At 38.2% G+C, this 12,575-nt stretch overlaps 1 protein-coding gene across 4 annotated transcripts in view; it reads right to left on the reverse strand.

The window, feature by feature from the left end:
• The window catches only part of BMPR1B (bone morphogenetic protein receptor type 1B), a 231,162-nt gene that overhangs the window by 181,434 nt on the left and 37,153 nt on the right, over positions 1 to 12,575 (reverse strand). For all 4 annotated transcript variants that reach the window (XM_030948091.1, XM_030948090.1, XM_030948089.1 and 1 more), the window contains exon 2: positions 3,863 to 3,933. The gene's annotated coding sequence lies outside the window, so the exon portion shown is untranslated. The remainder of the gene's footprint in view (positions 1 to 3,862; positions 3,934 to 12,575) is intronic.

A 12,575-nucleotide genomic window follows, 5' to 3' on the forward strand; every position in this document is an offset into this window, starting at 1 on the left:
TTTCTACAATATATGCCTATATATGAATGCATGTATATTTATTACAGAATATTTATATATATACACGTGTGTGTCTATTGAACAAATCCATATACATGTATATTCTCAAACACATTTAGGTGGCTGTGGCAGGGTGCAAAGCACTACGCTCTACACTGGCACTTTTTAACATCCTCCACGGCACATTTTTCCCAGTGTGTTCTCAGGGGTCGATTCTTTCTCTAACCCAATAAAAAAGTCAATAGTAAACATTGTATTTAACAGCCTGAACTACACATGGGGTATTTTACCAGCATGGTTTTCAAGTGCACTTGAGTTTACCTTCTGGCTATTCTGAAGAATGAGTAACTGAGTAACTTGTTCCACTCCATTCAGCAACATCCACTCCTTCCCCAACCTCCCTCTTTTGGACTCATTGCCTTTTAGAAACAAAAGAAAATGAGCCACTATGTGAGAAAGAAGTGCATTCCCCAGCATTAAGGTTTTAGTCACCTTCCTGAGCTGAAAATGGCCTACCAGTAATCAAGAGCAGACTATTTTGTTAGAATATGAGACAGGAAAGGTAACAAAATGTCCCCTTTGCATAATTTTCTACACAAATCAGCCTTGCCCTGTTGATATTTGTTCAAAATTATAACATGCACCTATAAACTGAATCATGAGAACAGTTACTGAAAGATAGTTCCCAGACACAAAACATCACACACTTCACTGCCTCTGTGACTCCACTTGCAGTTTTATACACCACTGAAAATATAAATACCTCTCAATTCTCCTCCTTCAATGGAAGAATAACAACAAATCTTTCCAACTGTAGTTACTGGCTGTTTCAGAGGCCTGGCTTAGGATGTGGATAATTAGATTACAATCAATTAGTGGAAATATCCAAAATAAACAAGTCAAGACAACATCCAACTTCCTGGAAAGTTCAGCTCCCCCAGCAAACCAAACATTTCAGGAGTATTAAAGCTCTGTTCTTATTTTAGGAAAACAGCAACACTGTTTTCCTCGCTTCGTTTACAATATAATGCTTATTCCTGCACTTTGTTTCCAAAAACATCACAAAGCAGGTCAAGCTCCTTTGAGGCAAATATTATTTCTGAGGACAGCATTTGCTTTCTGACACAGCTCTCTCTTCAGGGAGAAGACTGACCAGAACATGCATGTGTTTGAGCATACACCAGACAAGTATGGAGAGTGTCGCTCTCCCCAGGGGTTTTTGATTTAAGGCTCAGGGAGGAAAGAATTAGGAAGAAGTGGGGAGGATTGTTGGCTTGAACTTGAACTATGTTCTGGTGAAAAAAAATTACACTGCTCATCATAACTAGGAGGGAAGATGTAGGAAAAGTTGAAGGGCAGTTTTTGGCCTTCCATTCCCAAAGACCTGAGTTTTCGCAGCCTGAGCTGGCAGGCTGCTGGCACGTTTTTAAGCAGACTTTTAAAGCATTTGTCCTACTCTCACACCCAATTTACAGACATGACTATCTGTGTATAATACAGAAGTGTATCATGTTGAAAATAAATCTAAATTAATACTCAAGGGCATTCTGGACCAGACTGCAGGTAGGAGCAGGGAACAGCTAACATGATTTTCCTTCATGAAGCTTGCAGCCACTGCAGAAGTATTTAAGATGAAGTGATAATTATGATATGGGGAAGCATCACAACTTAACAACTACAACTAACTTTCCATGGCACTGTTAGCTGATCCTGCCTGTATAGCTCAGATTCCTCCCATAGCTACACACCATCACCAGTTCACACAGCCAGGAACTGAATCTGCCACCGATTATGTTTGGGAATTTCTGTCATTAAATGCAGTCCTTAAATCCTGCTGGATACTGGTAAATTTAAGTGTGAACTCCAAGCTCTTCCACAAAGAAACAAAAAGCAAGCAAAGTACTGCTGCTTTGTTTGTGCAGCCATGGGAAGAACACAGCACAGAGACTCCAGATATACTGATTTTCTTTTATAAATAGAGAAAGAAAACAGCAAGTCCAATCCAGCCTATGTATAGCTCTGTATATAAATACATATCTATACAAAATAAATAAATAAATATGTATATGAGCAAGGCTTAGTGGATGTACAAGAAGCACGGAGCAACCTCTAAGAAGCAATAACTTCTGCTCAAGGTTCAGAAAATACAAGAGTACCCTGTTTCACCAGAGAGCAGTGCTTTACCCAGGCAACTGATTCTCACCAAGATGGGAAGAAAAGTATTTGACTGTAACCAGCAAGTTAACACTGAATGTACTATTAAATATTTAAGTTTATGTTCTTTCTTAGATTTATTTATTACTTAACATGAGTTCCCCAGTGTAGGAAAGAAGGGGGAAAAAAGAAAGGAAAAAGAAATCATACTCTATTAGATCCTAACACAGTAAATTCTCATTTCCTTGAACATGAGTTTTCCCAGAATGAGATTAAACTCAGGCCATATTAATTTATCAGTAGATTATTATGAATACATTTTCATGTATGTTAGCCTAGCAATTTTTCACCCTGCATCTTTAGCAATTTAACATATTCCCTTACTAGGAGTCTACAAGTCCTTCAATAAATGTATCACTTCTGCAGGAAATTTTTTTCTCCCTTTATGATTGATGGAGAATTCTTCCAACAACAGTTTAACCTGTGAGATTATACATGGTGAGTAAATTTAAAAATCACAGAACATGAGTTGTCTTTTCCTCTTTTCCAAACTATTTGACTTTCAAGAAGTAGACTTACGCTATGCTGTTCCTAATAGCCTAAATATCAACATAGAACTGGAGCCTTCATTCTACCATCCTGTTAAATTCATTGCTGAACAAGTCAAAAGTGGATCTGCAGATGCAGTCACTGAATAGGCAGTGATTGACTTGGTTAAAGCACATTACCACCTTCACTGAGAGCCTGCAGCCTCTGTCACAGGGCTAATTAGAAATGACCATGTATGAATTCCAGCCCCTTGGAACAGAAATTGAGCCACACTTCTACTCTCTACCTACATTGCATGAAGGTCACATGGATGGTCACTGCTAAACCAGACCAACCCCACAACTAGCAGTTGTCACATCAAACCCACCCCCACTTTCCAAAATTTGCCAAATGGAAAGAAGGAAAGACAGTCCTATGTAGATTTCTGCGTCAAAATCTGTTTGACACTAAGCTACATGCTCTACTTCTAAATGTTTCTTGCAGGCTTTAATTCAACACACAAATCTCTAAAAAGTCAGACCTTTTAGCACAACATGAAGAAAGAGCCATTGATGATTTGTTTGTCCCTTAGGCATGTCCCAAAGTAGACTTCCAGAGTTTTATCCTCTTCTCTGTCTTGTACTTCTGACAAGCACGATAATTATTTGCTGCTTAATTTTGAAGGTGTTATCTCAATTAAAATAGACCTCAAGGTCCTTCTCTCTCACATCAACCTCTGCACTCTCACACAACAATACAGAGCAGTGAAGGTAGCAGCAGGCAAGGCTACACATTTCTCTGACAAGCGTCATGGAGAAAACTCTACTGGTTTTAAGACCCCTTGCTGAGTTTGTGGAGGCAAGATGGAGTGAAATTAGGCAGGCCAGTTCAGTGGCACATGGAAAATATCACAAGTACCAGCAGTAGAACAAATTGCTCTCCACTTTGTCATGCTGATCTACAGGTACCTGTTTATCTTCAGAGCCTTTACTGATACCTTTGGTAGAGTTACACATTCCATTCCCAATACCAGTTACATTATCACACATTGCACTTACCACAAAGCACAAAAGTTGAGAAAAAAAGCCCAAAATAAACAAACCCTCCATCGACAAACTCTCTATGAGCTCTATTATAATAATGAACAGTGTCTTATCCTTATCAGCAGATGCTGTCTTACCTTTATCAAGAGAAGCTGAAATGTCCCTTTCTCCTATTCAGCTCTCAGGAACAAAAGAAACGAACTCCACCCTGTGGGCAAAGAACATTTTTTTACTGATTAGTGATATTCTGAAAAAAGGTTTAAATCATTACAAAATAATACAGACCTTCCAATTCTTGTGTGATACTCAGGCAAAAATATGATGCTCTCTGGAAAAACACCCACTGATGGCACATAAGCAGTTATGTATTTACTACTTTATTTTAAGCAGTAACATGCAAATGCTCTTATGAACTGCAGCCCACTGATGGCAAAATATTCAACAAATATTCAATGGTTTACAAGGAAAATTACACTTTTATATATTAGGTCCACTTCCAAAATAAAATGGCAATATTTCAATCCACTACACAATCTTCTACTGCAGTATTCCTTTTCTTCTTAACAGAGGACCCAGAAGAATGAGATTACATCATACACATGACTAAAAATAATTCTGGATCCCCTAATAATTTACATATTTTCTAAAATAAGGATCAACACTCCTCCTTGTTGTAACAAATGCACAAACTCAAGCCCTTCCATGGAAGTAGGGTGGGATTTTTATGGCAACAGAAGCTAGAAGTCTTAGCGTAAGAGCAAGAGTCTCATAAGCAGTAGAGAAACTGAGATTCATTTATTCTGCAGTATAACCATCCTTAAAAGCCTTACTGAAGTCCTCAGCAATTGCAGCTTCAGTGAGCTGCAGAGGACTGAAGACAAGGCTGGAAAATTAATCATAGAGGCTAGAAGCAGAAGAGAAGAAGAAGACAGAAGAGCTGCAGAAGGATGATGATGAAAGCTGCTGGAGAGCAAGCATATTAAAGTTTATGTTGCAAGGAAAAGAAATTTCCCATATTGAACAAAAAGCACAAGAGTAGAGAAGGAAGGAGAAAAGAAGGACCAGAACCTCATTATATTTGCTCTTCAATTAACTACTCAATTATTACACTAGAATGTGGAGCAGAAATTATTCATTTAGACAGCTTCCCAAAAATTTTACAATCATAGAATCATTTAGGTCAGTAATAGACTTTTAAGATCATTGAGTCCAACCATAAATGTCACTGCTTATCTTATCTGAAGTAGTTTTACATATATCAACACCAATTCGAGAGTTAGATAATGGTTCAAGCTCATTCCTCTCCCAAACAGTGGCCAAATACTTATCATTTCCTCCACAGTGCAACAACACCTAGAAATTTTACAAGGGCATAAATACAACTGACTTGCTGATAATGGCCAATTCAAGTAGCTGTCCTTGTTCCTACAGCAGGTTTGTCATTCTACAGTTTTAATAAGCTGATGTTTGAAAGGAGAAATTAATGTTGTTTGTTATTAAAGAAAACAGCCAGGTAATTAAGAGTCACTAATCAGATGTTATATTTTAAATATGCAACTAGCTTGTAATGGCATAGTTATTTCACAGTATACATTACCATTTCCCTTTTTCCGGGATAAAAGGAAATCTCCATGAATTTTTTTTATTCTGTGAAGAGTCATGTATAAAAATCCTACTGAAGTAGTTGTGATCATTTGTTTTTGCTTCTAATTAACAGAGACCAGCTGCTGATGGTGAGTCTGTGACCCCAAAAATGCCTCTTTGATATCTCAGAAACTCACATGCATCTCTAATATACAACATATATTAAAACTCGGTAAAATTCACTGGAGAGATTTTGAAAGCTTCCTTTGCATTGCTGAGTGTTTTGAAAAGGGCACAAATATTAGGGATTCTGCTTTTTCACATGCATTAATTTGTGCACATAAGGTCATATCTCTTCTGAAATACTCTGTTAAATTGTGTTTACACATCCTAGAGGTTTGTCTGGTATTTACACAGAGTTACAGGTAGAAAAGGTTTGGTTTAGCAATTTATTTTCAATCCAATGTGTACCAGTATTTCATCACCAAATTATTTTAACAGCACGCATTTAACAGAGCAACTTTCAGCAGCACCAAAAACTTTCCCAAGTTAGCAAACCTCCCTGAGCAAACTCTCCTGGCCTCCTCAGAGCATTCACACAGCTCTGGAGCTGCCACAGCATTCTCCCTGCATCCAGCCTGTGCCAGGGACTGACAGCCCTGACAGTGAAGAACCTTTTCCCATGTCCAGTCGGAACTCATTCAAATCTGTTTGACTCTGCCCTCCTACACAGTTAAAAGATAGGTGGGGACCTTATTTGGAGCTGACAATTTATGCAAGCAGTTGCATTTCCACAGTCTTTTTCTGAAGGAGTTTAAACAGGGTGGTTGGCAGTAAAGAATGACAGCTTCTTCCCTTCGCTCCCACAAAGGGACAATAATATCCTCCTCAATTTTGCCACGCTCAGCAACAGGCAAAAATGTCATAGGGATATTTTCACATGACTTTCCTGTTTTCTAAAATCTCTGGAAACCATTTTTCTAGACCTTTTTACTCTTTTTCTCAACTCCATCCTGCAGATACCAGGGACTGGTTTCAAGTAGGTAAGCTCCACAGGTGAATGTCCCCAATAATCACAGCACAGCCTCTCCTGCTTGAAACAATTTCCATTTATAACCTTCAAGCATATGATTCTGTCTTATTTTTAAAGGAGTCCTTAAAAGAAGAATTTTCCCATGCTAAGCTAATGTTAAATACACAAATGGTGGTGAATTTCACTATTGACTGACAAGACTGGTCTCTCTTCCTGCTTTATCCATAATACTGCATGTAAGCTCCCAGCTTGTTGTCCTGTTTTGAGAAGCATGTTGTCCTATTCGAAAATGCTTCTCAGTCTTCTGCTTAACTGACTTGATTTTTTCTATCTGTGATCTAGAGGAGCTGCCTAGCAAACAAATGGTTCAGCTGGCATTTGACCATATGTTATCTCTGTGGGCTGGCTTAAAAATTCCTTAATTTTATACTCAGAAAGAAAGAAAAGACAAGAATGAGTAAAAAAAATTTAAAAAAAATAAAAAATTTAAGCTGTACAGTTCACACTGTCCTTTACCATACCAATACAGCTGCAATTTAACATCCATGTGCCTGACCTCAGAACTGGGGTATAGCCAATATAATGCCCATAAAAATGTGAAGAGGATTCAGTTAGCATTTACTCTAAACTGCACAAAAAACACTTCTATAATTTTGAGCTAATTTATCTTTCCTCTTGACCCTGCAAGAATAGACACAGAAAGGTGAACTTAGCTCTGACTGATAGAATCCAGGATTTCACAAATAAGCTGATATTATTACAATGAAAAGATGGAAAACACTACAGGAACCATAAAAATGTCCTGTTTCATAAGATAAGGAAGCTTTTTGCTACAGCTAATAGTTGTTTTGACTTCTTAAATGAAACTAAGTAGTATTTTCATTGTTCTCTCACAGCTCTTTCAGAAGGAACAGCTGCTCTGACAACCCAAGGACCAAAGGCTCCACAGCCACTGACAGGAAAGTGCCCTTTCCCCCTCCTGCCATTTGTCAGCCTTAGAGGCAAAAGCTGAGAGAGCAGCACAGATTGGAATGATTACACAGAAAGTTTGGGGCTAATTAAATACATTATTCAGCATCAATAGTATTTGAAATCTATGGAGAAAATTAATAGGTGCCATTAGAAAGTTTCTAAGGGAGATAGATTACAGAAAAGTGTTACAGCATGAGGAACACATGATTTCACTTGAAGCAGCCTCCACAAGACACCAAGAAAATCCCCAAAAAACAAACCATGCACAGAAAACTTCATGAGTATCTTTTTGTAACATGTGTGAATATAACATATAGAAATATATGGTTTGATTATAGAAAACCAGATAATTTTTCTGGACATTAGTTTTCAACAGCAGCTTGAGTTCTCAAATTACCCAACATTATGATAATAAGGAATCAATTCAATGCATTTGCAGCTGTCTCTACCTACCAGTTTTATAAGGGAAAATTAGAACTGCAGTACAGACAAGATGGTGAGTAGGCACATCAATCTAATTACAAGTAGACAAAAAAAAATGAATCTGAATATAAATCAATTCCTCCTCTCCTAATAGACTGCATGATTTCATATGGTAGGATCACAAAAGTACAGCTTTTGCTAAGACCAGACCAATTTGAAGTTTACAGTTTTCTAGTGGCATATCAGTGAGACAAGCAGAGGCTCAAAATAATAATAAAAAATTTTAAAAAAATAACACACAAGATCCAGCAAACATTGAATTGACATGAATCTTTATATGTGAAGAACTGAAGCTTGGAAGGACAAGATTCTAGCAGGAAAGTGTCATCAGTGACCACTGTAATCAGTAACAATTGTGAAATCTTATATTCCACCCCCCACATAGTCCAATGCTAAAGCAAACTGCAGCACACAGCAATAAGATCCTGACAATCTGCCATGTTAACCATAATCCATAGATATGGATAAACTCTTCTCCAGAGGTTTTCCAGCTTTCCTGTGGCTGCCAGTGCTTAAGTTGTCAGGAAGAACACAAGGCCCTTTCTTACAACGTTGTTACAGAATACAGTTTTGCTATCCATTAATGCTCACCTATTGCAATGCATTTCTTAAATTACTTCCTATTTTCTGTACTTACTGTGCTGCAAATTAGTGCCATCTGAGAGATTCTCCAAGATGCAGGCACTAAAAACACCACAGGTGATCTATGCAATGAAGCCCTTTCCCTGCTCATGCTTTTCCACATTCCCCCATAACATCCTCTCCCTCTCTGTGGCCCCGTGCCATTCAGGCATTCACACACTGAGCCTTCTTTGCTCATTGTTAGAATGACAAGCACCTATCTAAACAGAGAGCATGAAACACAATCCACGTGTTTTCAACAGAAATCCAACAAAAAAAGACACTTCAGGCTGACTTTTGAAATAATATGTTCAAATATTTTCTTAGTACAAAAGGAGTAAGCTGTGCTCCTCCAGCTGGAAAAGTCCCTGCAAGGGCACTGCAAAGATAAGGAACATGGGGAATTTGGCTTCTGTGTTTGCTGTCACCGTTTCCATGGCACACGAGTACCACAAATCAGATGCTCAAGGAGTAAAGTTTAATTCATAATTCATGTAACTAGGTCAGAGTTATCCCAGGATTAATAAGCTACAGAACAATCATAATCAACAAAGACAAGGACCAGCACTGCTTGCTATTGTAAACGAGTCTGTTTGGGGTTTTTCATGTTTTGGGAAGAGCTGTTGGCTTGTTCAGGGTTTTTGCTCTTTGTTTTTCAAATGCAAAAATCTATGATATTTGAACACCTGAGAAGCAGCTTCAATGTATAATTAATAATCCATTTGATTTCAGAGAGTCTTAATGCTTCCATATCAGTAGAAATGCAGTTACATTGTACTCGTTACCAGTTACTCCATGGAGAAGAAATCTAGTAATTAAATAGATGTAATTGCTTAAATCAAAGTCAACGTTTAAAGATTTTGAACAAAGTCTGAGTACACACAAAATGTGTGTATATAAATATCCCTTAAGTTTACATGGCTGTATTGAGACTTATTAGACTTTTCAATATTAGAATATTATATTCCAGCCAGTCATGAAAGTAGTACTTGAAACATTCTAGTGCTGTTTTTAACTCCAAAGTAGAGGAGAAAAGGCACTACAAAAATCATGTGTGTTGACATTATGAGTCATCTATGTATGTGCTTTAAAGTAACTTCCAATATCATTTTGGGGCACATAAGTTTAGAGGGAGAGTCAGAAAACGCATTTCAAAGGACAAAGATTAAGAGTCTAACTGTGGCTTCCACCTACACTTAGCAGCTGGAAATTCAGCTCCAGCCTCAGGCCTAGGCTGAGTCCAAAGATCTGTTTGGCTCTCTACACACAAACTGGCTGGCACTATTGGTAAAATGCTGGGCCTGTGTAGCTACATTTTCCACGTGGAGCTGATGGGTACTAACGTTAGAGATGAAAGGAGCCCTAGGCTACAGGTTGTAAAGGAGAGTGGGATGTGCTCCCTGAAATTTGTAGACACCAAGTGAAGCATGCTGGAAAAGACAGAGAACAAAGTTATTGCATTCCTGATGACAAATGCACATATGTATATTTGAAGTGCGTTTTACATACTTGATGTCAACTCAATGATGTCCTCCAGAGTGGTCTAACAAAGCTGAAGCACACAAAATCAGGTCTGAGGAAGGACAAGAGGAGCAGCAGGTGCCCATTAGTCAGCTGCACTCTTCTGCAGTGACTGCTGATGCAAGAGGGATTGCTTAATTCAAGTACCTGGCTAAGGACAAGCAGCTTGCAGGTGGTTCTCCCAAGACACTGAGGGCCACAGCAGTGCAAGCAGGATCCCCACAACAGTGCTCCAAAGAGGAACTGCAAACCCAATCCCCTTCTCACTGAACACACACACTGCATCAAAATGTGTCAAGATGGTGTGTGCTGATCAACTCATCTTCTCAGCTTAATCTCTAAATCAGTGTTGTTACAGTAAGCTATAACCATGGAATGCCAATTAAAACAGAAAAATGTTTATCCAATTCAGCATTCAATTCTGGGTGTGCTCTCTGTAAATGTGAAAGCTTCCATTGAATCAATAGGATTATGAAAATAGTGAAATATGTTAAAATTATCCATGCATGTGATCATGCCACTGAGAAAATAATTAATATAATGGGAAAAAGCTGCCAAAAAGAGTTACAAAACTCCAGTGCTTTTTCTCCTGTTTTAAACAAGGCTAACAATGTAAATAGTTAGTGAGAAACACCCAGAGAAATGAGAATTACAGTCCATTATGGGCTGAGGCAGTGAAAAACAAAAAAAGCCAAAATAACAGCATAAAAATCAGAGTAAATTCTAAATCCTTGTTTACAACATGACGTGCTATGACTTTTAAACAAGGAGCACAAACCTTTCTCTCCTATTTTTAGGCTTCATACAAATCTCTGCATTTTCCATTTAGAAGATCACCAGTAAATAAAACACAGTGAATTGGGGGGATGGAAGGAGGGGGACACAACAGAGAGCCCCTTTCTGAAAGGGCACAACCACATTGCTAGGTAAGCTACAAGAGAAATGACAGCCAGATCTTCTCCATTTATGAACAAAATTCATTGCCTTGAAGGAAGGAGAGGAAAAAGGGTGGGGGCTTCCATTGCAACTTGGTCATACAATGGAATTTCAAGCTAGATGGCCAAAACCAAACAAACACGCACGTGAGAACAAACACTGCTTGCTTGATGAAATCTCACAACAGCAGCAAAAGACTGGAGTACGAAGTCATTTGTGAACCAAATGGTCCAAACAAAAAAAAAATATGCACCTCACTACACACAAAGCAAGTTACTAAATCACTGCAGTAGAAAAGCAATTTGAACCTTGGAGCACATTTCCTTTTGCCTGTGTTTACTTAGGAGTTGAATGATTTCAAACTACATAGGCAGGATACTAAATACCAATCACAGGGTTTCTGTGTGTGTATATTGCATATGTGTAAAGATGCATTTGTAAATTATATGAAGATTGGGAATGGTTAGAAGCCTTATGCCACAGAAATGCTGCACAGGCATGAAAAATGTATGACATTACTCTTGAATTATTAAGGGTCAGAAGGTCAGCCCATGTATGCAGACCTTTCCTCTAAACAAGGTTACCACAGTGACCTCCTCAGAGCTGCCTGCATCCCGGTGTATTTTTGCCCATCTCTGCTCCAGGTTTTCACGTAGCTGGAATTCCACAGATGGTCCCCATCACCCCCAAAGAAATGTTCTTTCCAGATGAATTTCCCCAGAACAGAACTTCATTTCTTCAACAGCAGAGGGATATTTTCCAGAAATTCATGACTCCCAAAAGCACAACATCTAGCTAATATTTAGTCACTCCATCATCTTAGAAAATATGGTACAAGTATAAAAACACTTCAGAAGGCACTGACATTCCAATAAATGCTGGAAGCTCTCTGACCAGCATTTGATAACTGTACAATCAAGGATTTGTGAGTCCCTTTTCATCATTTCAATATAGTGTATTTGCAGTAAAGCCTATGCTAATGTCATACTTCTGAGGTTTTAGTCTACAATTTTAAACATGGTATTCTATTGTCCTTTCTTAAACACATAGAACAGTCACTAGTTCAATACTGCAGTGTCTCCCTTCTCCTACTGTTTCATTTGTTGAAGTTAATGATTTGCTAAGTTGATTTCCCCATCAACCACAGTCTCTGTGTTTCTCAAAGTTCCTTAAAAATTACCTCAGTAAGAAAAGACATTATGACACAAAGATAAAAGTGAAGATATCCTAGTACATAATTTTCCAGGTGAAGGGCCACGCCTCGCCACACACAGCTGTGCCCATAAACTCTCTTCATGCCATCACAGTGTTTCTCGATGCATGCACATGCACCCTTCAGCAAAATAACCCACACTTAGCACAGAACATTTGCATTCAGATTAGCAACCCTTCTCCAGGATTTCTGCTTGCATCTCTGGTGAAATACTGTAATTCCTGCATTATATATCCATTCTACAGAAGGAGCAAAATACAGATTTCTTCCTTAAAAGAGATTTGATATAATTCATAACAGAATCATTATAATAAAGAAATAAGTTGTCTGTATGAAGAGCAGATGCTCATCTTTCATACAGGCTAAGCGGACTTACTGAGTACTTTTTTCAGGAGAGATGAGAAATCCTGTAACCCAAGATAATACAGAAATGTATTGTCTTAATAAATATAAGGAAAATATGTAAATAAATATAAGGAAAATCTTT

Source organism: Camarhynchus parvulus, chromosome 4 (assembly GCF_901933205.1).
Source record: "Camarhynchus parvulus chromosome 4, STF_HiC, whole genome shotgun sequence".
NCBI lineage: Eukaryota > Metazoa > Chordata > Aves > Passeriformes > Thraupidae > Camarhynchus > Camarhynchus parvulus.